The 17638-nt window shown below is 49.6% G+C and overlaps 1 protein-coding gene across 1 annotated transcript in view; it reads right to left on the reverse strand.

Annotated features, from left to right (window-relative positions):
• The window catches only part of LOC119449681 (glutaredoxin domain-containing cysteine-rich protein CG31559), a 118066-nt gene that overhangs the window by 88525 nt on the left and 11903 nt on the right, over positions 1-17638 (reverse strand). The window lies entirely within an intron of this gene.

Genomic DNA, 17638 nt, shown 5'->3' on the forward strand with positions numbered 1-17638 from the left:
CGTGCTTATTATTATTTTTTTTTTTTTGGTAATGTCATTTTGCAATACAGTCACCGGCAGCCCTGAAGTGGTGTTGATGCGAAATAAAGCGGGCCGATCCCTGTGGCTGTGTGATGAAAGGCAAGGGGTGCACCGATCCCGATAGTAGTCGTTCAGGTGTAGCGGCTTACGATATACAGGGTGTTTTTTTTTTTTTTATTAGCTGCATGAAAATTTTAAAAATTGCCTGTGGCAAACTGCACAATTCTAAACCCTGAGCTAAATTACTCGATAAGGCGGCGATTACTTCCACGAGAAATCAAAATGCTTAGTTTAATAATTAACATAACAACGCTAATTATCTTTTAAACTACTTACTTTACGGCCCATATTTCATTCAACGAATCGTAGCCTGTGAGTTCGCAAGGCGTATCCACTTGGAACGAATTCTCAGGACTACACCAGTTCCGAGATATTAATTTTCAAAGTGTCCGACGAAATGCATCGCGTTCCAGTTTTGTGCTTCAATGCATAACACAGCGTTTTCCTAATTAAGTAAGTGGAACAACAGTGCATATTTACCACAGGTTTGACGGCGCATATCTCTAAACCGGTGTCATCCTCAGAATTCCTTCCAAATCGGAATGCCTTGCATACTCACTAGCTAAAAAAGAACACAGCTAAAAAAAGAACATATAATGGTTTGTAAGAGCAAATTGTGACATATTACTAGTGTCACCAATGACAAACGTACAATACTTAGAAACGAAAAGCTTTGTGAAGTTCAGCTCCTGCGTGGTGCCGACACATACACACACACACGCACACACACACACACGCGCGCGCGCGCACACACACACACACGCACGCACACACGCACACACGCGCACACACGCACGCACACACGCACACACGCACACACACACACACACACACACACACACACACACACACACACACACACACACACACACACACACACACACACACACACACAAAAACATTTCGTTCGAAAGTGCTTTTTGCCTTTGGCGGGCCGCGGTCGCTAATAATATGATCGGCATTGCTATCTGTCCTTACGAACAGTCTTAGCGGAATAACTTTTTGTGAATACGGGCCGTGTTCATGAGAGAAGCCATGGTTCTGGCGTCGCGCAAAGCCTGGCCGATGTCAGGAAATGAATGCGCGTCTCGACGAAGCGGCCAACCAGACTTTGCGTAAACGTCACAATATTCGCACCAGTGAAACAATATATAGAAGAAAGAAAATACCGCCGAGAGGAAAACATTTAGCTTGTTTTCATTATTCGCGCAGCTTTAACGTTCCTGTTTCTGCGTGACAGTGCCCGCAGAAACAGTTCTGTTTTGTGTGCGTGTGTGATTTTCTTTTCTTTCCTTCCTTTTTTTTATTCTTTATTTTTACTTATTTTTCTCTCCCTCTCCTTTCGCATCCCTTTACCCCTCCCCCGGTACAGGGTAGCCAACCGGAGATAACCTCTGGTTAACCTCCCTGTCTTTCCTTTACCTTTCTCTCTCTCTCTCTCGCTTTAACGTTCCAAAGCGACGCAAGGACACTATGAGATGCGCCGCGCCGTAGACGATTCCGGGTTTATCATGACAAACGTGCACGGACGTATCGGTACACGAGTTCATCCGAATACGATCGCTACACTAATTAAGCATCCCGAATGACTAGCTAATATTATAGCCTTGGCTGTTGCTTCGCATAACAGCAGGTGACCAAACATGATGGTCACCGAGAAAAAAGAAAATTCTTTACAGCGTGTCTTTTCTTTTTCAGTGTAGTAGATCCATCTGCGCGCTAAGAAGGCGATTTGAAAAGCATCAAAATCTCCCATTTCGAATTTGAGCACGAATGTCCCTCTGAACTGTGTCTCTCTTTTTTTTTTTCTTCCTTCCTTTTTTTATTATTTTTCGTTCTTTCTAAAATCACTACGAAAACAAGAAACCACGCACGGAAACACGAATAAGAGAAGACCAACGATATCAGCAACTTCTGGTTCTCGCCCCCATATCAGCGGTCGCCAACTTGGTTCGATTCTCCAAGCCGAAATGGCGGAGTGAGGAAGACTCCGAGCCTTACAACAGGCCCACCTAGGCCACCTCGAAAGATATTAGCGCCGACAGCAGCCACTGTAGTAGCCAGTTGTCCTCTCGATGTGGACCATCGCGGAACGCGCCGCCTCGCCAGCATCTCGATCGTTCCTTCATCTGCGGCGCCGGTTCGAATCTGCCTCGCGAGGGGGCCGAAGACCGATCGGTCGTCGGTGGGCGCATCTTGCGCGGCGCAGTTGGTTGCTCGCGCGATGCCAATCTGTCCTGCCCGCTTTCGCCAATTAAAAGCGATAAAACGACGCGAACTCGTTCCAAGCCGGCGGCGGAGCGTCCTGGAATCCCAATCGGCGATGCCGCCACCGCCGTTCCGGAAGCGAGTGACCGCCTTTTACGCAACTGTTCGCATGCGGCATGTCGCGCCCGACCGGGGCACGACGCCGGTCATCGGACATTATAGGACGTCAACAGGGCCGGACGCGTGACTGCCCTCCGGGGGGGAGTGGGACTCGACCTCGAGGAGGGCTTCGTTCCTGCCGGCGTCATATTTCCGTATTTTGAACGATTAAAAAGACGAGAGAAAAAAAAAGAGATGAAAAACAGACAAAAGTTAGTTCTACAAAGGCTTTCGCGTGAAATATTTGTTGGGCGGAGTGTCACATGCGATGGCTGTGCGATGATCGCAAATAAATGGCTGTATAGGTTAGAGAGAAACCTTCTTCATATGACGGATTTTCTCTGTTGATACATATGTTTGTAAGCAGAGCGTATCAAAATAAAATGAAGTGAGAAAAAAAGAAATAACGAAAGAAATGCTTCGGAGGACTCTTCCGAATCCGAGCAGTGTCCGAGGCAAGTTGGAGTCAATGAAGGGCGAAAAAAGCGAAAAGTCATTCCTATACCTCGATGCAAGTCCAGCTGATTAAAAACAAAAAAGAAAAAAAATGATTTCCTAGCCGCAGGCCAGCCGCATTTCGACTTGCACGGAAGAAGCTGCGCATATTCCAAGCGGTGTGGTCGCTAAGATGGCTCACTGCACAAGCGTACTTTGTCTATATACGAGCCCGTCCGATATGGCGCCGAACGGCTATTTGAGCACAGAATCATCTTTAGCGTAGTACCTTCTTATATCGTTCTCATGCGCCGACCCTGTACACCGACCCAGGACCATTCATTTGGAAGTGAACAGGGTATACCCTCGTTTACAGGGTATCCACGAGGGCGTAATTCAGGGTTATTCAGTCACCACTGCAGTGTTGGAAGTAGTGGTGCTCCAATTGGGCGTCGGCAGTCAAACATTCCAAACTAAATGCAAGCTTGTATGAGGAGACACGCCGCGTACTCCAGACCGGCCTTGGAGAAACACGCTGTGACGCCGTCCCCTATATTACGTCAGCGAGACGCTCCCGGAAGATGGAGCCACCGTAGGTCCTCGCACCAATTAATAGAGAGCTTTAGATTTGGGGATACGCAAGGACTAAAGGCCACGGTACTGCGCATGCACAGACGCCTGGTCTGCGCATGCGCATTACCGTGGCCCCTAGTCCTTGCGTACTCCAGCCGCTTGAGTCTCTTAATCTAAAACTATCTATTAGCAGTGGCGAAAAGAATCCGAGGCGTGCGAAAAAAACATCGGCGTCAGCGCGAAAGCCACATGATGCGCCGAAATGGCGCTCTAACCGGGTCGCACCTACCTTGGCACTGATCGGTAAACCTGCTATCAAATTTACAACTGCAGCGACTGCAAAAATACGCGACGGATTGGTGTCTCCGCGTTGTTTGTGCACTCGATCGGTGTTCTGGGACGTACGTGATGTTATGTACCAGCCCTCAGATGCGGTCTATAGCTGCTGTGACCAAAACAGGATTCCTGCACATAAATCTACGGTACGCCTTCCCGGGAAATTCCCGGAGTGCCTCAACTATACCGATCGACGGGGTACGTACGTGCCTGCAGCCATCGGATTGAAACGTCGGTACTTGACGGAGTCGCCGCCACTGTCTGGGTGGGACACCAAGCTTGATTTTTAATCGTTCCTTTTCGCGGCGATTGTAAGGGCTTTAAGCCCTAGAAAGCAGTGCGCGGAGGCACGTCGATGCGGAGTATAGCACCATGCTGAGCACGCTCCTTGTCCGTATTAACTACGACAACGACCTTGGATACAGAGAGACGCGTCCAGCTGCGGACTTCATATCGAGAACGATCGAGACGGCAGAGGCATACAGCTTCTCTATAGATGGAAATGTGCGAATGTTTGCGAACGTTTTAGATGGTTCGTGTACACTATACAAGGGCTGGGGCTGAGAGATACCAAACACACGTGGGGCAATCCAGGAAAAATCGACAAGTTGAAGGTCGTGGCTCTTGGAAAGTAACGCCTTGAAAACTTGAAAGAGACATGAAAACAACAGTCGTTGGAGTACGGGAAGGCGGCGCAGCGGAGACATGCTGTAAACAGTAGCCCAATCTTACTGGCGTGAAAATAAATATAAGTAATAGTACTGTCTGCGCATCTGTAGGGACGAACGCTGGTCCTTGGTTGGATGCTATACTAATATACAGAGGGTTTGCTCCTTGTAACGTGGGAAGCCTTCCTATGTTAAGGCAAGACCACAAACTATCTAGGAGTCATCAGTACATCTATAGGAGTCTCCGTAAACTATCTAGGAGTCAGCACACTGTTGGATGTTTTTGTCCCTAACACGTTCCTGCCCCTATCGATACGTTCAGGGGCGTAAGACTGGCATTGATGTAGGCGGCGTCTTATCAGGTTGTGTCCAGTATTCATAGCTATGAACTGTGCAACAGAGCTGACACAAATAATAAAAGAACGTTGATTGATTGATTGATCGCTCGATCGATCGATTGGGTGTTTACGTTCCGAATAAACGCTGCAAGGGGATATAAGAGACGCCGAATGTATAGTGGAGGGCTTGGCATTCATTTTTAACCACCTGCATGGGGCTTTTTAATGTGCACCTAAATCACAATACATCAGTGTTTTTTTCTTTTGCATTCCGCCCGATCGTCGCGGCCGTTTACAGTAGCACCCTCCAGCTCCTGCTCACCACCAGAATTAACAGGTTTATTACATCAATTCGTACTAACTCACCCAACTGTCACTTGTTTAATAATGCTCCAGTATGATGTAATAGAAAGCAGCCGTTCCCGCTATGCCGACCTGCTTTCATTTGCTAAAGTGTCCTTTAACGCTTCCGTGCAGCTTCTAAGTCAAAAATGTTTGCCCGATCATTTTGCTAGCAGCACGACCTCCCGGAATTCACCACCCTGACATAAATGTACCAATGCGCTGCCCTTAAAAAATTCCTATTAGCATTCTTTATATAATTTTTAACAACTTCCTAATGACTTTAGTGACATCCTATATACATGTGCAACACTTGTTTATACAATGTCAAAAGACGGCGTAGTTACTTTTTCTAAATAATGTTTTCTTTAAAAATGTATTTAGAAATTGAATTTACTTTTTTTATAAAGACAATTTTTAATAAAGCGTATTCAGAAATTGAAGTTACTTTTTTATGAAGAGAGTTTTTATTAGCACGTATTTAAAAATTTGAAGTGACTTTTCTAAAGACAGTTCTCACTACAATCTATCTATAAATTGAAGTTGCTTTCTTCCAGCAGCAATTTTTAGTGGAAAGCAACATGGACCCATCCCGAAGACAGCGCACACGATTCTATTGCCTACCCATGAAACGCAGAAATATAACACCTCGGAAGAAATTATTAAGAACTAAGTATACTGCCTCTAAAACAGTATCCCCGACGCATGGAGCAGATTCCATTCAAGATTCGCATCCACACATCGTGCATACGCGCAATTCTGGAAAAGTTCATCAGCCACGGGAGGTTTCACCAAACACTGCATACAAGTTTAACCTAAAGTTACCTTTAAAGTCGGGCCAATGTCGCGCCAATGTTGTCCAACATTGGATATACATATATCGGCCCATTTATACCTGTTCAGCTATAGGGGAGGCTCGCTCAGCCGGTATGCCAAGGGGGCTCATCTGCCACTGCCACCGCAAGCGCGAAGCAAGATTCTCGCACATACGCGGCGTATAAACGTTGCGTGCCCAGTTGGACAGCGCAGGCGCGCATCCGAACCAAGGTGAGCGGCTTCCTCGCTGCCACCGCTTCACGCGAATCGACTGGCGTCTGACCTCGCCAAAGCGATCGAGCTCAATGTGGATCTATACTGTTTATACCGAATCATTTCCCATCCTGAAGTAAATCTAGTCGATAGACGAGGAATGTGAAACAGATTGGCACCGAGATCATGGTGGCGAACAGTGGCTGTGGACACCACATATTTCGGTCACGTCTTGCACGTCCGCTCTATGCAACCCGCGCGAGGCCGTGCCCGCAAATAAGGCCTGACGCGGTACGCATGTTCATTCTTGTACCCGCGGTGGAGGCTCAGTCTATGGCTATGGTGTTCGGCTGCTTGGCACGAAGTCGCAGGTTCGAATACCGCGGCCACGGCGACGCGTTCGCGCGGGCGGATTGACAAACGCTCATGTGCCGCGCATTTGGAAAGTCAAAATTAATCCGGAGCCCTCTACTACGTACGGCATCTCTCATAGCCACAGTGTTGTTTTGGGTGAGGCGTGAAATCAATCAATCAATCAATCAATCAATCAATCAGCCAATCAATCTCATTGCTGGGTTGAATTACGAAGGTGACAATATTTCAGCAACAGTTGAGAACTTCGCAGTACTGACGATATAATCTATAGCATGACCATCACTATATATATATATATATATATATATATATATGAACGAGAATAAATGGAACCGAGGAGGGGCCCGATTTTGAATAATCACAGCATAAGAAGCCAACAAACAAAGACACCCAGGACAACATAGGGAGAATCACTTGTACTTACTAATTGAATTAAGGAAAATGATAAATTAATGGAAATTAAAGTGGATGATAAAACAACTTGCCAGCAAGTGGGGAACGATTCCACGTCTGCGCATTACGCGTGCGATGTTCTTACCATTGAGCTACCGCGGCGCCGTTTCCCGATATATATATATATATATATATATATATATATATATAAAGCAACACTTACGAACATATGTTGCAAGGTTTGCCCCCTTTTTGAGTAAGTGAACAATGACGTTGCATAATTTGATTTTGAATGTGCGCATACATTGTCAATGACGGCGGCTGCTCATCTTTTTACTTCTCTGAACTGAACTCAGTGGTTGAAGATTCCGCTTCTCGTTGACGTCACTCAAGTGATCGGTAATTGTTCCATATATACGAAAAAAAAATGACCAGTAAATCCAATTCCGAGATCGAACTGGACAAAACAAACTCCGATTTCGATGTTTCGATCACACCGCAATATCTTTTTCGTCCATTAGAATATTCCAACTCGGACAAAGAGGATTCATTCGCTCGTATATTCCTTGCGGAGTGGATATACGCGGACCGCTCCACAATACCCAATCGACCATTCTAAAGAAATGCGAAACCGCAATATGTGTATATAGCGTACGTGATTCCGCGCGCACACACACATGCGCGGCCCAATCGATCGCGACCAACTTCCAATCCAGTTAGGTTTTCAACGTCCCGAGAGAACGCAGCGCGCATTTCCTTCGCTCATTCGAATATTCGGGACGCTTGGCAAGCGCTGTATGCACTAAATCAAAAGAAAGTGCTCGCGCGAGCTGCTGCCATAGCTGCAGGCATCGGCGCGCGCGCGCGCGCCGTTTTCAATCGTGGCAGCGGCGGCCGTGCGATAAGGCCGAAGGACTGGTGGCGTATCGGGTCCTTTTCGAACCGACCGGTCACGTACAGGCTTTCCGAAATGCCCGCGGCGGCGTCAGGCACAAGCCGACCGATCGAGAAGGCGATTTCGATTGCTCGCCACGGCAGCAGCAGCACAGAAGAGCGCGCTCAGTCTGCGTGCGCCCGGTTGCAGGTTTGCAGCTCGAGTAGCAAAGGTCGTCCTTGAAGGGGGCAGCCCGATTATTTTTCCTAAGAAGCTTCGGAGCGTCTATCTCGTCCCTTGGCGTTAACCGGTAACGCAGCTTTCTTTTCCCTTTTTCCTTTCTTTTTTTATTTTTATTCCCCTTGATATGCGTATAGTTAACCAAACCATGGATCACCGACGAAACATTGCAGTAAGGTGAGGAGAACCGCGATTTTACGACCTCTGTTGAAAAAAGAAAGGAAGGAGGAGAAAGAAAAGAGGAATGATACATTCGAGAGCTATTCTTAGCAGAAAAGAATGAAGAAGGGACAAGAGGATACAAAGGGGGCGAGATTAAGGTCGCGCGCAAGGCTGAGTGCATCACGAATCGCGACGTTACGCGACGCTGCGTTACTTCTATGCGGTCTGTACTATACTAACTATATCAAGCCATAAATGTGGAAAGTGTGACGCGGCGAAGTCGCATTTACGATGCCACGCGCTTTGGGCTGGTGCGCACGTTGGGCTACAGACACGCGATATCATGGGTATATAGAGACAGGGTCGCATGCAAGCAGCCTTTCAGCTGACTCACCAGCTACTAACCCTAACCAGCTAACTAACTGACTCGAATCACGTACGCGCACTGAAGTAAGCTTTTTTTTTTTTTTTTTTTTTTGCATGTTGATCCCTACAGTTTACGGTTCGCTCCGTCATGCGCGAAAGATGATACACCCAAGGTGTGCGCCTCGCCTGGCGTTTTTGCCCGCCTCTTCATCACACAATCGCGAGGCGGTTTACCGAAAAAAAAAAAAAAGCAATGATCGCTTCGGAGAGTGTATGACACCATTCGATTAGTCCTTGTACGTTACAGGCCAATACTATATATGTACGATGCAACGGCGCTTCTAGCTCTCTTAGTCTCGCCACTTTAACACATCTGCATATGCCCCCATAGACAAACAAACTAGACTGATCTCAGACCAATAAATAAATCAATCAACACTGACGACTTTAAAGAACATATTGAGTTATAAGCGCAGCGTTTCGAATATGCATGTGCTCAGAGTCTTATTGCCTTCTGCGTTTAGAAAAATAGGATTTCTTCAAAATTTAGGCCGATAAAGGCAGATGAAGCGTACAGCAAATAAAGACACGAGAAGGCCTGAAGCCACAAGCCCGAAGATCAGACAAATCCATGTACAAAACACCATTCCCATGGTGGCTAAACGATCGTAGTGCCTGAGTTGCCTCTAGTAATTTTAGCACGATGCCCTAAGGCGGAAAGCTTCCAGGGGCGCTTGTTGACTCGTCATGTTGTCAAATTTGGCAATGGCGCCATTTCGAGCCAATCAGAGAGGCCGTACCAGCCCTCTGGACCAATCAGAGCTTACAAGATGGCGGAATTCGACAATGTCCAGAATAGCGAAAGGTGTTATTCACCCCTTAGGTTGTGTTTCCGAACGCACTACTTTCGGCTGTCACCACCCGCCGACCCATGAAGATGCAATTTCAGACATAGCGCGGACTGTATATGCGGAAACGCTGCGCTAAACCAAAATAATGAAGAAAAATACAAAAAAACGTCATACCAGAAAACTGAACACCCGCGGCGAGAATCTGACGTGACCCGTCCTTCCCAGCGTCAACCTGGCTATGTTGCAATCCAGGGAGATTGCATATCAGCGGTCAGCTGCCACTCACGAGCATGCGCTGGCAATCGCGCTCCATGCTGGAAGCCAGGAAAGGCGGGGCTTTGCAACCACGTAGCTCAACTATATGCAAACTGCGGGCGAGCAGTCTCCGCAAAACTTTGTATCGCTAAGGCCCGGAGTTACGAGACGTGTGGTCACGCCTCTGGCTAATAAGGTCAAGGGAAGCTCTACAGTCGAAGAGCATGGCTTTCCCGAAACCTCCTCTAGGTGAAAAATAAGTAGAGGAAACGGACATACCGCCGCAAACACGCTATAGCTCACTCGCATGACAACTGCAACTATACTACATAACCAGTCCGCGCAGGATGGCTATGACGTGGAGTCCTGTATTAGTATGAATTCGTGGTCGTAGGTGCCCGGTGAATCGCCTCCGCGCTTGACTAAAAGACGCTCAGATGGAACTACTGCCATCGCAGATTGTCCGGCCAAACCTGGTTGCAGCACCAGCTCTCTACGGCTTCTGTACCATTGCACACTTTTAATGAGACCTCGCACATATGTGTACATAGGAAGGCTGCGGGGCCTACGACTGAAATCGGCGCCGCTGCTTGGCGCCCACGGGCACGTACTGCGCGTACCACGCTGCGCAAACGCTCGCAAGACTCCAGGCACCTCTTCGGCGAACTACGAGCAGGCGGCGCGCGGTTCCTCTGTTTTGGGCGTCACGTGACTCAAGGTCATCGACGGCCACCGTGGCGAAAAGGCGCCCGCGCGCGAATTCCTCGCGGCCCGCGCGATCCTGTTTCAGTCGTGGTGGCCCCGCTGCGCGATCTCGCGTTCTGGCGCAACGGCCACACCGCGACGACGAGACGTTCGTTACGCGTAGTACGTGCCTATATAAGCGGTCGCTCTGCTTCTGTAACGCTGCCTGTGGCGAGGCTCCGCCCTCCCCCGATGCCCGTTTAGGAAATGGCCGCGGCGGAAGCAAGGGCGGCAAACTGGACCAGGCAGTATAAGAGCACGCGGTCAAGGTCGCCACCGCCGTGCCTCCCCCAAACGATGTGCGGGCAGGGTCGAACATCGTGCGTCCGTTCCGCCGCGTCAGTCCACCAGTCGCAGGCGTTCACAGCATTGTATGGGCCGTGGTGCGAACATTCCCGACTGGAGCACACGTGTGCGCGCCTTGCCGGAAACAATAGAGTGCCTGTCGCCACGCCTCTTATAGGTACGCGCAAGAAGGTTAGACTATGTGATGGCCTCCTTGGCGTGTTTGGACCGTCGGCCACCGTGAGAAATAGGGATCTTTGGAGGGACAGACGGACGGACGGACGGACGGACGCGCAATTCAGCAGCGGAGTGTGCCATGTCCCCGTGTCACTCAAGCGAAGCAAATTGAAAGTGCAGTCTTTGTAAAAAAAAGTTCTTAAGCCATTTAGTGCTTCAGCCACCGAAATAAGCTGTACATAGCCTCTTTAGCCCCCCAAGTGCTGCGACCTTCTCATCTCTAAAAGAGAATTGTCGCGACAGCTCTGTGCCTCTGGAGAACATAAATGCCGAACTGGTCTACGTAATTTTTTCACATGAGCAACGCTTGCATGTCTACGGAAGACTTCCAAGGATAATACACTTTAATAAGGTTCCTACGTGAGTAATCGACGAACAGTTTCTCTAAACAGCGCCGCAGTTCAGTCGGCAACCATGTGATACGACGTACATACCCTCCACGCCGCATTTTTTCCATAGCATGTCTATTTGAGCGGCTTGGCAATACGAATAAAAAAGCCGAATCCACAAAGAGATGGAGAAGGGGAGAGAATCAGATACGTAACAAGGACTAATTTACATATGCACCACTTCAACGCTTTGTGCGTTGGTAGAGCTCTACTCGCCCAGTAACCTTGCCAAACACAGGACGCCTACTTTTCAAAAACACGCTGCGTGCGTGCCCCATGCAAGGCTTAATTCCTGTCTTCAACAGCTGCGGGCATCACCCCGTTTTTTAGCCAGCTACGACTTAGATGCGGCAAGGCTAAAGAGTGCCTGAGCAGCCCGGATTATCGAGTAAATCGACGAATCGCTCACATCTGAACGTACAAGAACTTACGCAAGCACACCGTCTCAGCAACTAGCGATGTGCATACACCTTGGTGTTCCATATAACCTCATTTTCATCGCGCCAAAAGCACCGTACGAATACAGTCACTGCCGTATGCTCTCAAAAGGATTCTACGCATGAAGGGTCAAGAGCGCTATCTGTCAGCCGTGTCACAGTTCGGGCAGATGAATGAAGTGAAAGCCTCGTTGCCACCGTTGCTTAAATCTAAGCGAATGAGATTTCAATGGAGCCACAAACGGTGAACAGAGAGGAGCTTCTCTCACTCTCGCGCGCGTACGTCATGAGCACGTCCTTTTGTTTTGAGCCGCTGGCCTTATTTCTGCCTCGGCTCCTTCACAATGGTGACCAATGATGACAACTCGATCTTTGGAGACAATGACACCGGCTGTCGGCAAGGGCGATGACCTGGCCATTAGAAGAAACGAGCTGGTCTTACGCGAAGGCAAGCGCGTATAAAAGGCAGTTAGTTGCATCAGTCATGGGTGGCCGTGGTTGTGGCTGACTGTCCTTATACAGTCCTGCGCCGCCCAGCTCATTGTGCATTCAAGCGCGTGCGCAGGCGCGACACATGGGCGGCTGGGAAAGCGCGAAGAGAAGAAAAGAGAAAAGGAAAACGCAGCAAATATTTCTCGGAGACAAAACAAAATCTGCGCGCGGCGTCTTGAGAATCTTCTCACGTTTCGACTCCCCGCGCCGGGCAGCCATGTTATTAACGCCGGTGCCTTTCCCCAGGGCTACACCGTCGCAGTGGCATTGTAAGTATGTGTGTCCGTGTGTGTGTCGGCAAGGTCGGCCTTAATTCTACCCGATAGACAGGCGATAGAAACCGCCCCAACAGAATTCCCCCGCGAAGAATGGAGAAGAGGAGCGAACAGCCGAGAGGCACGCTGAGAGGCACGCAGATTCGGTGAAGATTACCCGATCGTCGACGTCATCAGTATGCGCAAAAGCTCAACGGAAGGAAACAGAGGGGAGCAACGAGATAACGTGCGGACGATCAACAGACTGGAAGAAAGAACGAAAACCGATAACATACACACGGTAGAAACTGGATGATGACGTCAGAATTGGAAAAAGAGAGAAAGGAAAGACATGTCGGCCACGGGGTTTTGTTGCTTGGGAGAAGTGGGAGCCGTGGGAAGTCCGGCGCGCCGCCATCCAGAAAGGAAATCTCGCGAGAAAGACTCGCAAGCACGCCGTACCCACCGCAGCCCACAGCCATCGCCGCCGTCGCTGCTGCTGTTGTCGGTGTGTGTGCGTACGTACTACATACGCAGGTCGGGGGCGCGAACACTGTCATTACCTGGCCATCTTCACGCGCGCGCGCGCCTAGCACGGCGAGTCGATTCTCTCGAGGCCCTATTCGTCTCGCGAGCCGAGGAAGACGACGAGAGAGAGAGAGAGATGCGTTTGTGCACTGTAGCAGGGGGTCAGTGTATTTCGGGGATAGCTCTCTGGGAGTGCCGGCTTCTCTCCATACCGCGACCGTCGCGAATCACAGGCATTATGCTATGCTATGTTGCATGCGCTGCACGCGAAGCGAATGAAGGACTACGCGTGTGCGTTTGTGCGTGCGTATTGCGTACACCATGCAGTGTGACGGAGTTGCGTGCAGAGGCAGTCGCGCGCCCCTGCTGTAATCCTACACGTAACTCCCTGCACTGCAGCCCACTTTGAAATGCCGCTTGGAGTGTGGCGTCGCAAAGCGGCCTCCGTGCATTCGGGTGAGACCCAAGCAAGCGTTTGGAAATCTTTTCCCATGACTTCGCACTGTGTGTGTGGCCCAGACGGGCGGGTGAACGCGTGCATCGTAAGCACCTCACGTGCGCGTAGAGTGTCAGAACGCGCCGATAATTTGCTATATCTGAGGTTGTAGTGTTGTGATACAGTCGGCTAAGATTGGCGCTCATTTTATATAGGCCGGAAAAGCTGAGCGCACAGCGTTAGAACTACAGAAATTTGAACGAATTTATAAGGATACGCGGTTGAGTCTTAGCAGATCCGTCGTGTCTCCTGCGCCAAGTTATTCGGCACAAAATGAGCATACTAATTTGCGCGTTTAATCTCTATGCTCGAGCCTCCGTTCTTGAGTGTCTCCGAAATAAACCTTGGTATAGTGATACACAAGCTGAAGGTTGCTGCCCCATCCACTGATGTGCCGCGAAGTAACCCTTACAGGTTACCGCCGTGCTCATATACCGCCGATCGCTTCATTTCTCCGATCCTCGTTTACTATGTATATCTCGGTGACGCGCGGTGATCACATTTAGACATGAGGATAACCCCAACAAACACGTACTGTACCTCGAGTGAATTTTACTCGTTTTCATCAGGTCTAACTCGCGTGGCGCCTCAAACCGCTTTTTTTACCGGTACCGAGAATCCAGAATAGTCACAACTTTCTTTTTATCATCCCCCTTCTCGAGAACGGCGCGCTCTGAAGCACGCCGACTCTCAATCCTAAGCGAACTGTTAAAACAGGGTCATTAGGAGCAAGGCAGTCGCGGTGCAGTGGCATCTGTTCCCGAGTTTAGAACTGACTAGAAGACCTCGCGAGAGACGCCCGACACCCGGCTAGCGCGGAGGCCGTAGAGAGACAAAAGCTACAATGCAGGACACGCAAAGCACGACGCTGTAGCCTGGCGGGTGCCTGACTCTTTTCACTGATGACTGACTGAGAACATGACGCGTCCGTTTTCGAGGCACGAAGTTTTATTTTGCGCCTCTGGGCTGGGGCGAGGAACTATAGCCACTCATGCACACAGCACATTAGCTAGTTTATGTGGAACGTCAACAAAAAGAATGGTGGCCGCTCGTTCTTTTCTTTTTTCTTTCTTTCTTTCCCACCCTCGTCGTAAAGAGAGATCATTGTCTACTTTCGTCGCACGTCTTTACTGTATTCTATGCCTTTTTTTTTTTTTTTTTGCTCTCCGTTCGTAAAATCCCTTTCTGCGCTTTCTGGCTGAACAGCAGTCTTCCTTCACTTAGGAGAAGCAGCGAAGTACTAGTACGTACTACATCCTCACGCGGCGCGTTCGGGAGAGGCAGTCGTGACTGCGCCGAGCACGCCCGCGCGCGCGGTCCTGCCCCCGAAGAACACGAATAGAAAGCACGTTTGCTCGCAACGAGGAGAATGGTGGAGACGGCCACTGCGCATTGAGCAGAACCCGAGGGCCAGCGGCAGCTTTCTCCGCAGCTTGCTGGCAACTTGGCTGCTGCTGTAAGCGAGTGGTCCACATTCGCCGAGAAGAGAGAGAAGAAAAAAAATAACACGCACACACACATGGCGGTTCGGTCGACGAACGGCGTTCGAACGTGCGTGAGTCGACCGTTGCAGCGGCAATGCAGCCTCCTAGCTTCGCCGGGCTCTATACGTAAAGCTCCACGTCGATGCGCGCGACCCCAAACGTGACCGCTCCGTGCCGCTCTCTCTGCGCGAAGCCTTGGTGTTTCTTCTTAGGTATACGAACTATAGGCCACGGCCTGCCTGGCATGCTTGTTGTGTTGTACCCCAACATCTTCCAGAGGTATACAGGTAGTGTGTTTAGGTCTTTACAACTTGGGTGTAAAGACACGACGCACAGCGAACTCGCCGAGATAAAAACGTAGGATGGCAGCTAACACGAGGCACGTATACTGCGAAACGTTTTTTTTTTTTTTTTTTTTTTCGGAGAACCGGAGAAGTCCGGCGGCTGAAAAGACAACCGTCTTTTGACATCCGTGCCATCGCTATCAAAGGTCATTTTTTTTTAGTTTTATTAAATTTCATTCTTTTTTTTTTGCTTTTTTTTTCATTCGAGCCGGTTTTTCTCAGGTCTTTAACGTCCCTGCACATTTTATGTCACGTCGACACGGCGACGAGGTTACCACGTCTACCGAGCACTTCGCTGCTAGCTTGAAATCACGATACGGGCGCGTCCTTTGTCAGTGCTTGCCACGCCGTGTCGAATACGTCCATTCTTTTCATCGCGCGACGTTATCTTGTTGGCCATTCGCACCAAACGAGAAGAGATGTTCCTAAATATTTCTCGCTTCGTGATTGTCGAGCTCCTGTTTTGTCGCTATCAGGTCACCCGAACTACAGCTGTGCCCCGTTTCGCTTCGTTCTTGCAGCAGCAAAAGTGTGAAATTCGCGAAGAACAAAGGCGACGTTCCGGGAGTTGGGGGGAGGCGGAGGTGTCTCGGCGTTAAGTGGTTTCGAAAACGGAGGACGATCGTCGTGCCTCGACTGTTAGGGCTGCTGTCGATGATGAACGTTGCTCGGAGTTGCACGAGCGAGAAAACGAGGTGGTTGCACGCTACGCCATTCTCCCGTGGTTATACGGGGCGTGCTCGGAGTGCCGCAACGCGGCGCCTCGATCGAGAGAGTCTTTTGTTTTCTGCCGGTCAGAGACACGAAACGGCGATTTGCGGGCTCTCAACGGCGCGGTCCGTATGGATGTGGCAGCAAGGGGCGTCGCGGAGGGGAGATGCCGGAGGCAGATATGCGCGGACGGTGTCCCGGCTGCGAATGTGTCGTGAGCAGCAAGGAATGTGTAACGCTGACGTGACACGCGCCCCAGGATCGAAATGGTGCTCGAATTGGTGCCAAGTCGAACAAGCGTTAACGGCATCGTGTGACTTCGAGAAACTTGACCAGCTGGAAACTATCATGTGAAGCCAAAAGAGAGCGAAGCCAAGGAAAGCATTAGTCTCGCCCGTATGTCCTGTAACGGGCTTCAGACTCTGCTGCGCTTGATAAGTGTCGCTCGGGCGGAGCAAATGCCCGCAGTTTTTTGCAAGGCTGGGTGCTGCCAGCAGCTAGCAACAATTCTCCTCTAACTCATAGAAAAAAATGCTTTTTTTTTTCTTTGCGTCTCTTTTTCATTCTTCTGAATTCTTAGTGAAGGAAAAGGGAAATTAAAGTAGAAGAAATGACAACCTGCCACCGGTAGAAGTCGAACCCACAATCTCCACATGGCGTGCGACAGTGCTGTATCATTTCGGTTAGCCTTTATCTCTCTTTTAAACATTAAGGCAATACTGTTCGCTATTTTGATCGAACGCTTGCGCGGGGAGCTGGTAGGCGAAATGAAAGAATAGAGAGCAAAACGAATCATGATATTCGGAAGGCATATGAGATGAACAGTACACATATACAATCGCTGGAAAACTTACACAGTAAACAAACTAACACTCCCGCCAGTGAAATGGGGTAGCCGGTAAGCATGCGGTTACGCTGCCGATCAAGACATAGCGGATTCGATTTCCGGTTGAAGCAGCCGCACTCAAATGGGAGCGCATTGCAAGAACCCTTGCGAATACCTAGATTTCGGTGCATGTTAAAAAATCAGGCAAGCTTGCACTCGGTCGCGCACAGCGAAGCTTACTGGCTGCTATTGCTAGGTATGAACTTGGTTGCTGCTAGGTGTTAAGTTGGTTTAACTTAACTACGCATGTAGGAAGGTATTCTCGAACAATCATTTTCGGAGGTACCTTCCCTTTCGCGACATTTCGCGTGACTAGCGTTGGACGCGTGGGCGCCTACGAGCGACAGCGCTCCTGGCATGCCACAAACGCAGGCAGGCTAACCAAGGTTGGCACAGTGCCAAGAACGCTGCTGCTTGCCGACGCCGAACGCGTTGGAGGCTAGCCGCTCGATATCAATCGGCCAGCTTCGCGGTGTCTTGAGCTTTGCGCGGCCTAGTGTAAGCGTCTCCTCCTCCGCCGGGTTGCCATGGCTACCACGGCTACGCACCACAAGTTACGGCTGGCTTAAAGAGCTTCGCTGTTAAAAATGTCAGGTGGTTAAAGTTCTCCAGGAAGCCCTGCCCCCCCTCTCTCTCTCTCTCATAGCTTGTGTGTTGCTATGAAAT

Source organism: Dermacentor silvarum, chromosome 4 (genome assembly GCF_013339745.2).
Source record: "Dermacentor silvarum isolate Dsil-2018 chromosome 4, BIME_Dsil_1.4, whole genome shotgun sequence".
NCBI classification, from domain to species: Eukaryota; Metazoa; Arthropoda; class Arachnida; order Ixodida; family Ixodidae; genus Dermacentor; species Dermacentor silvarum.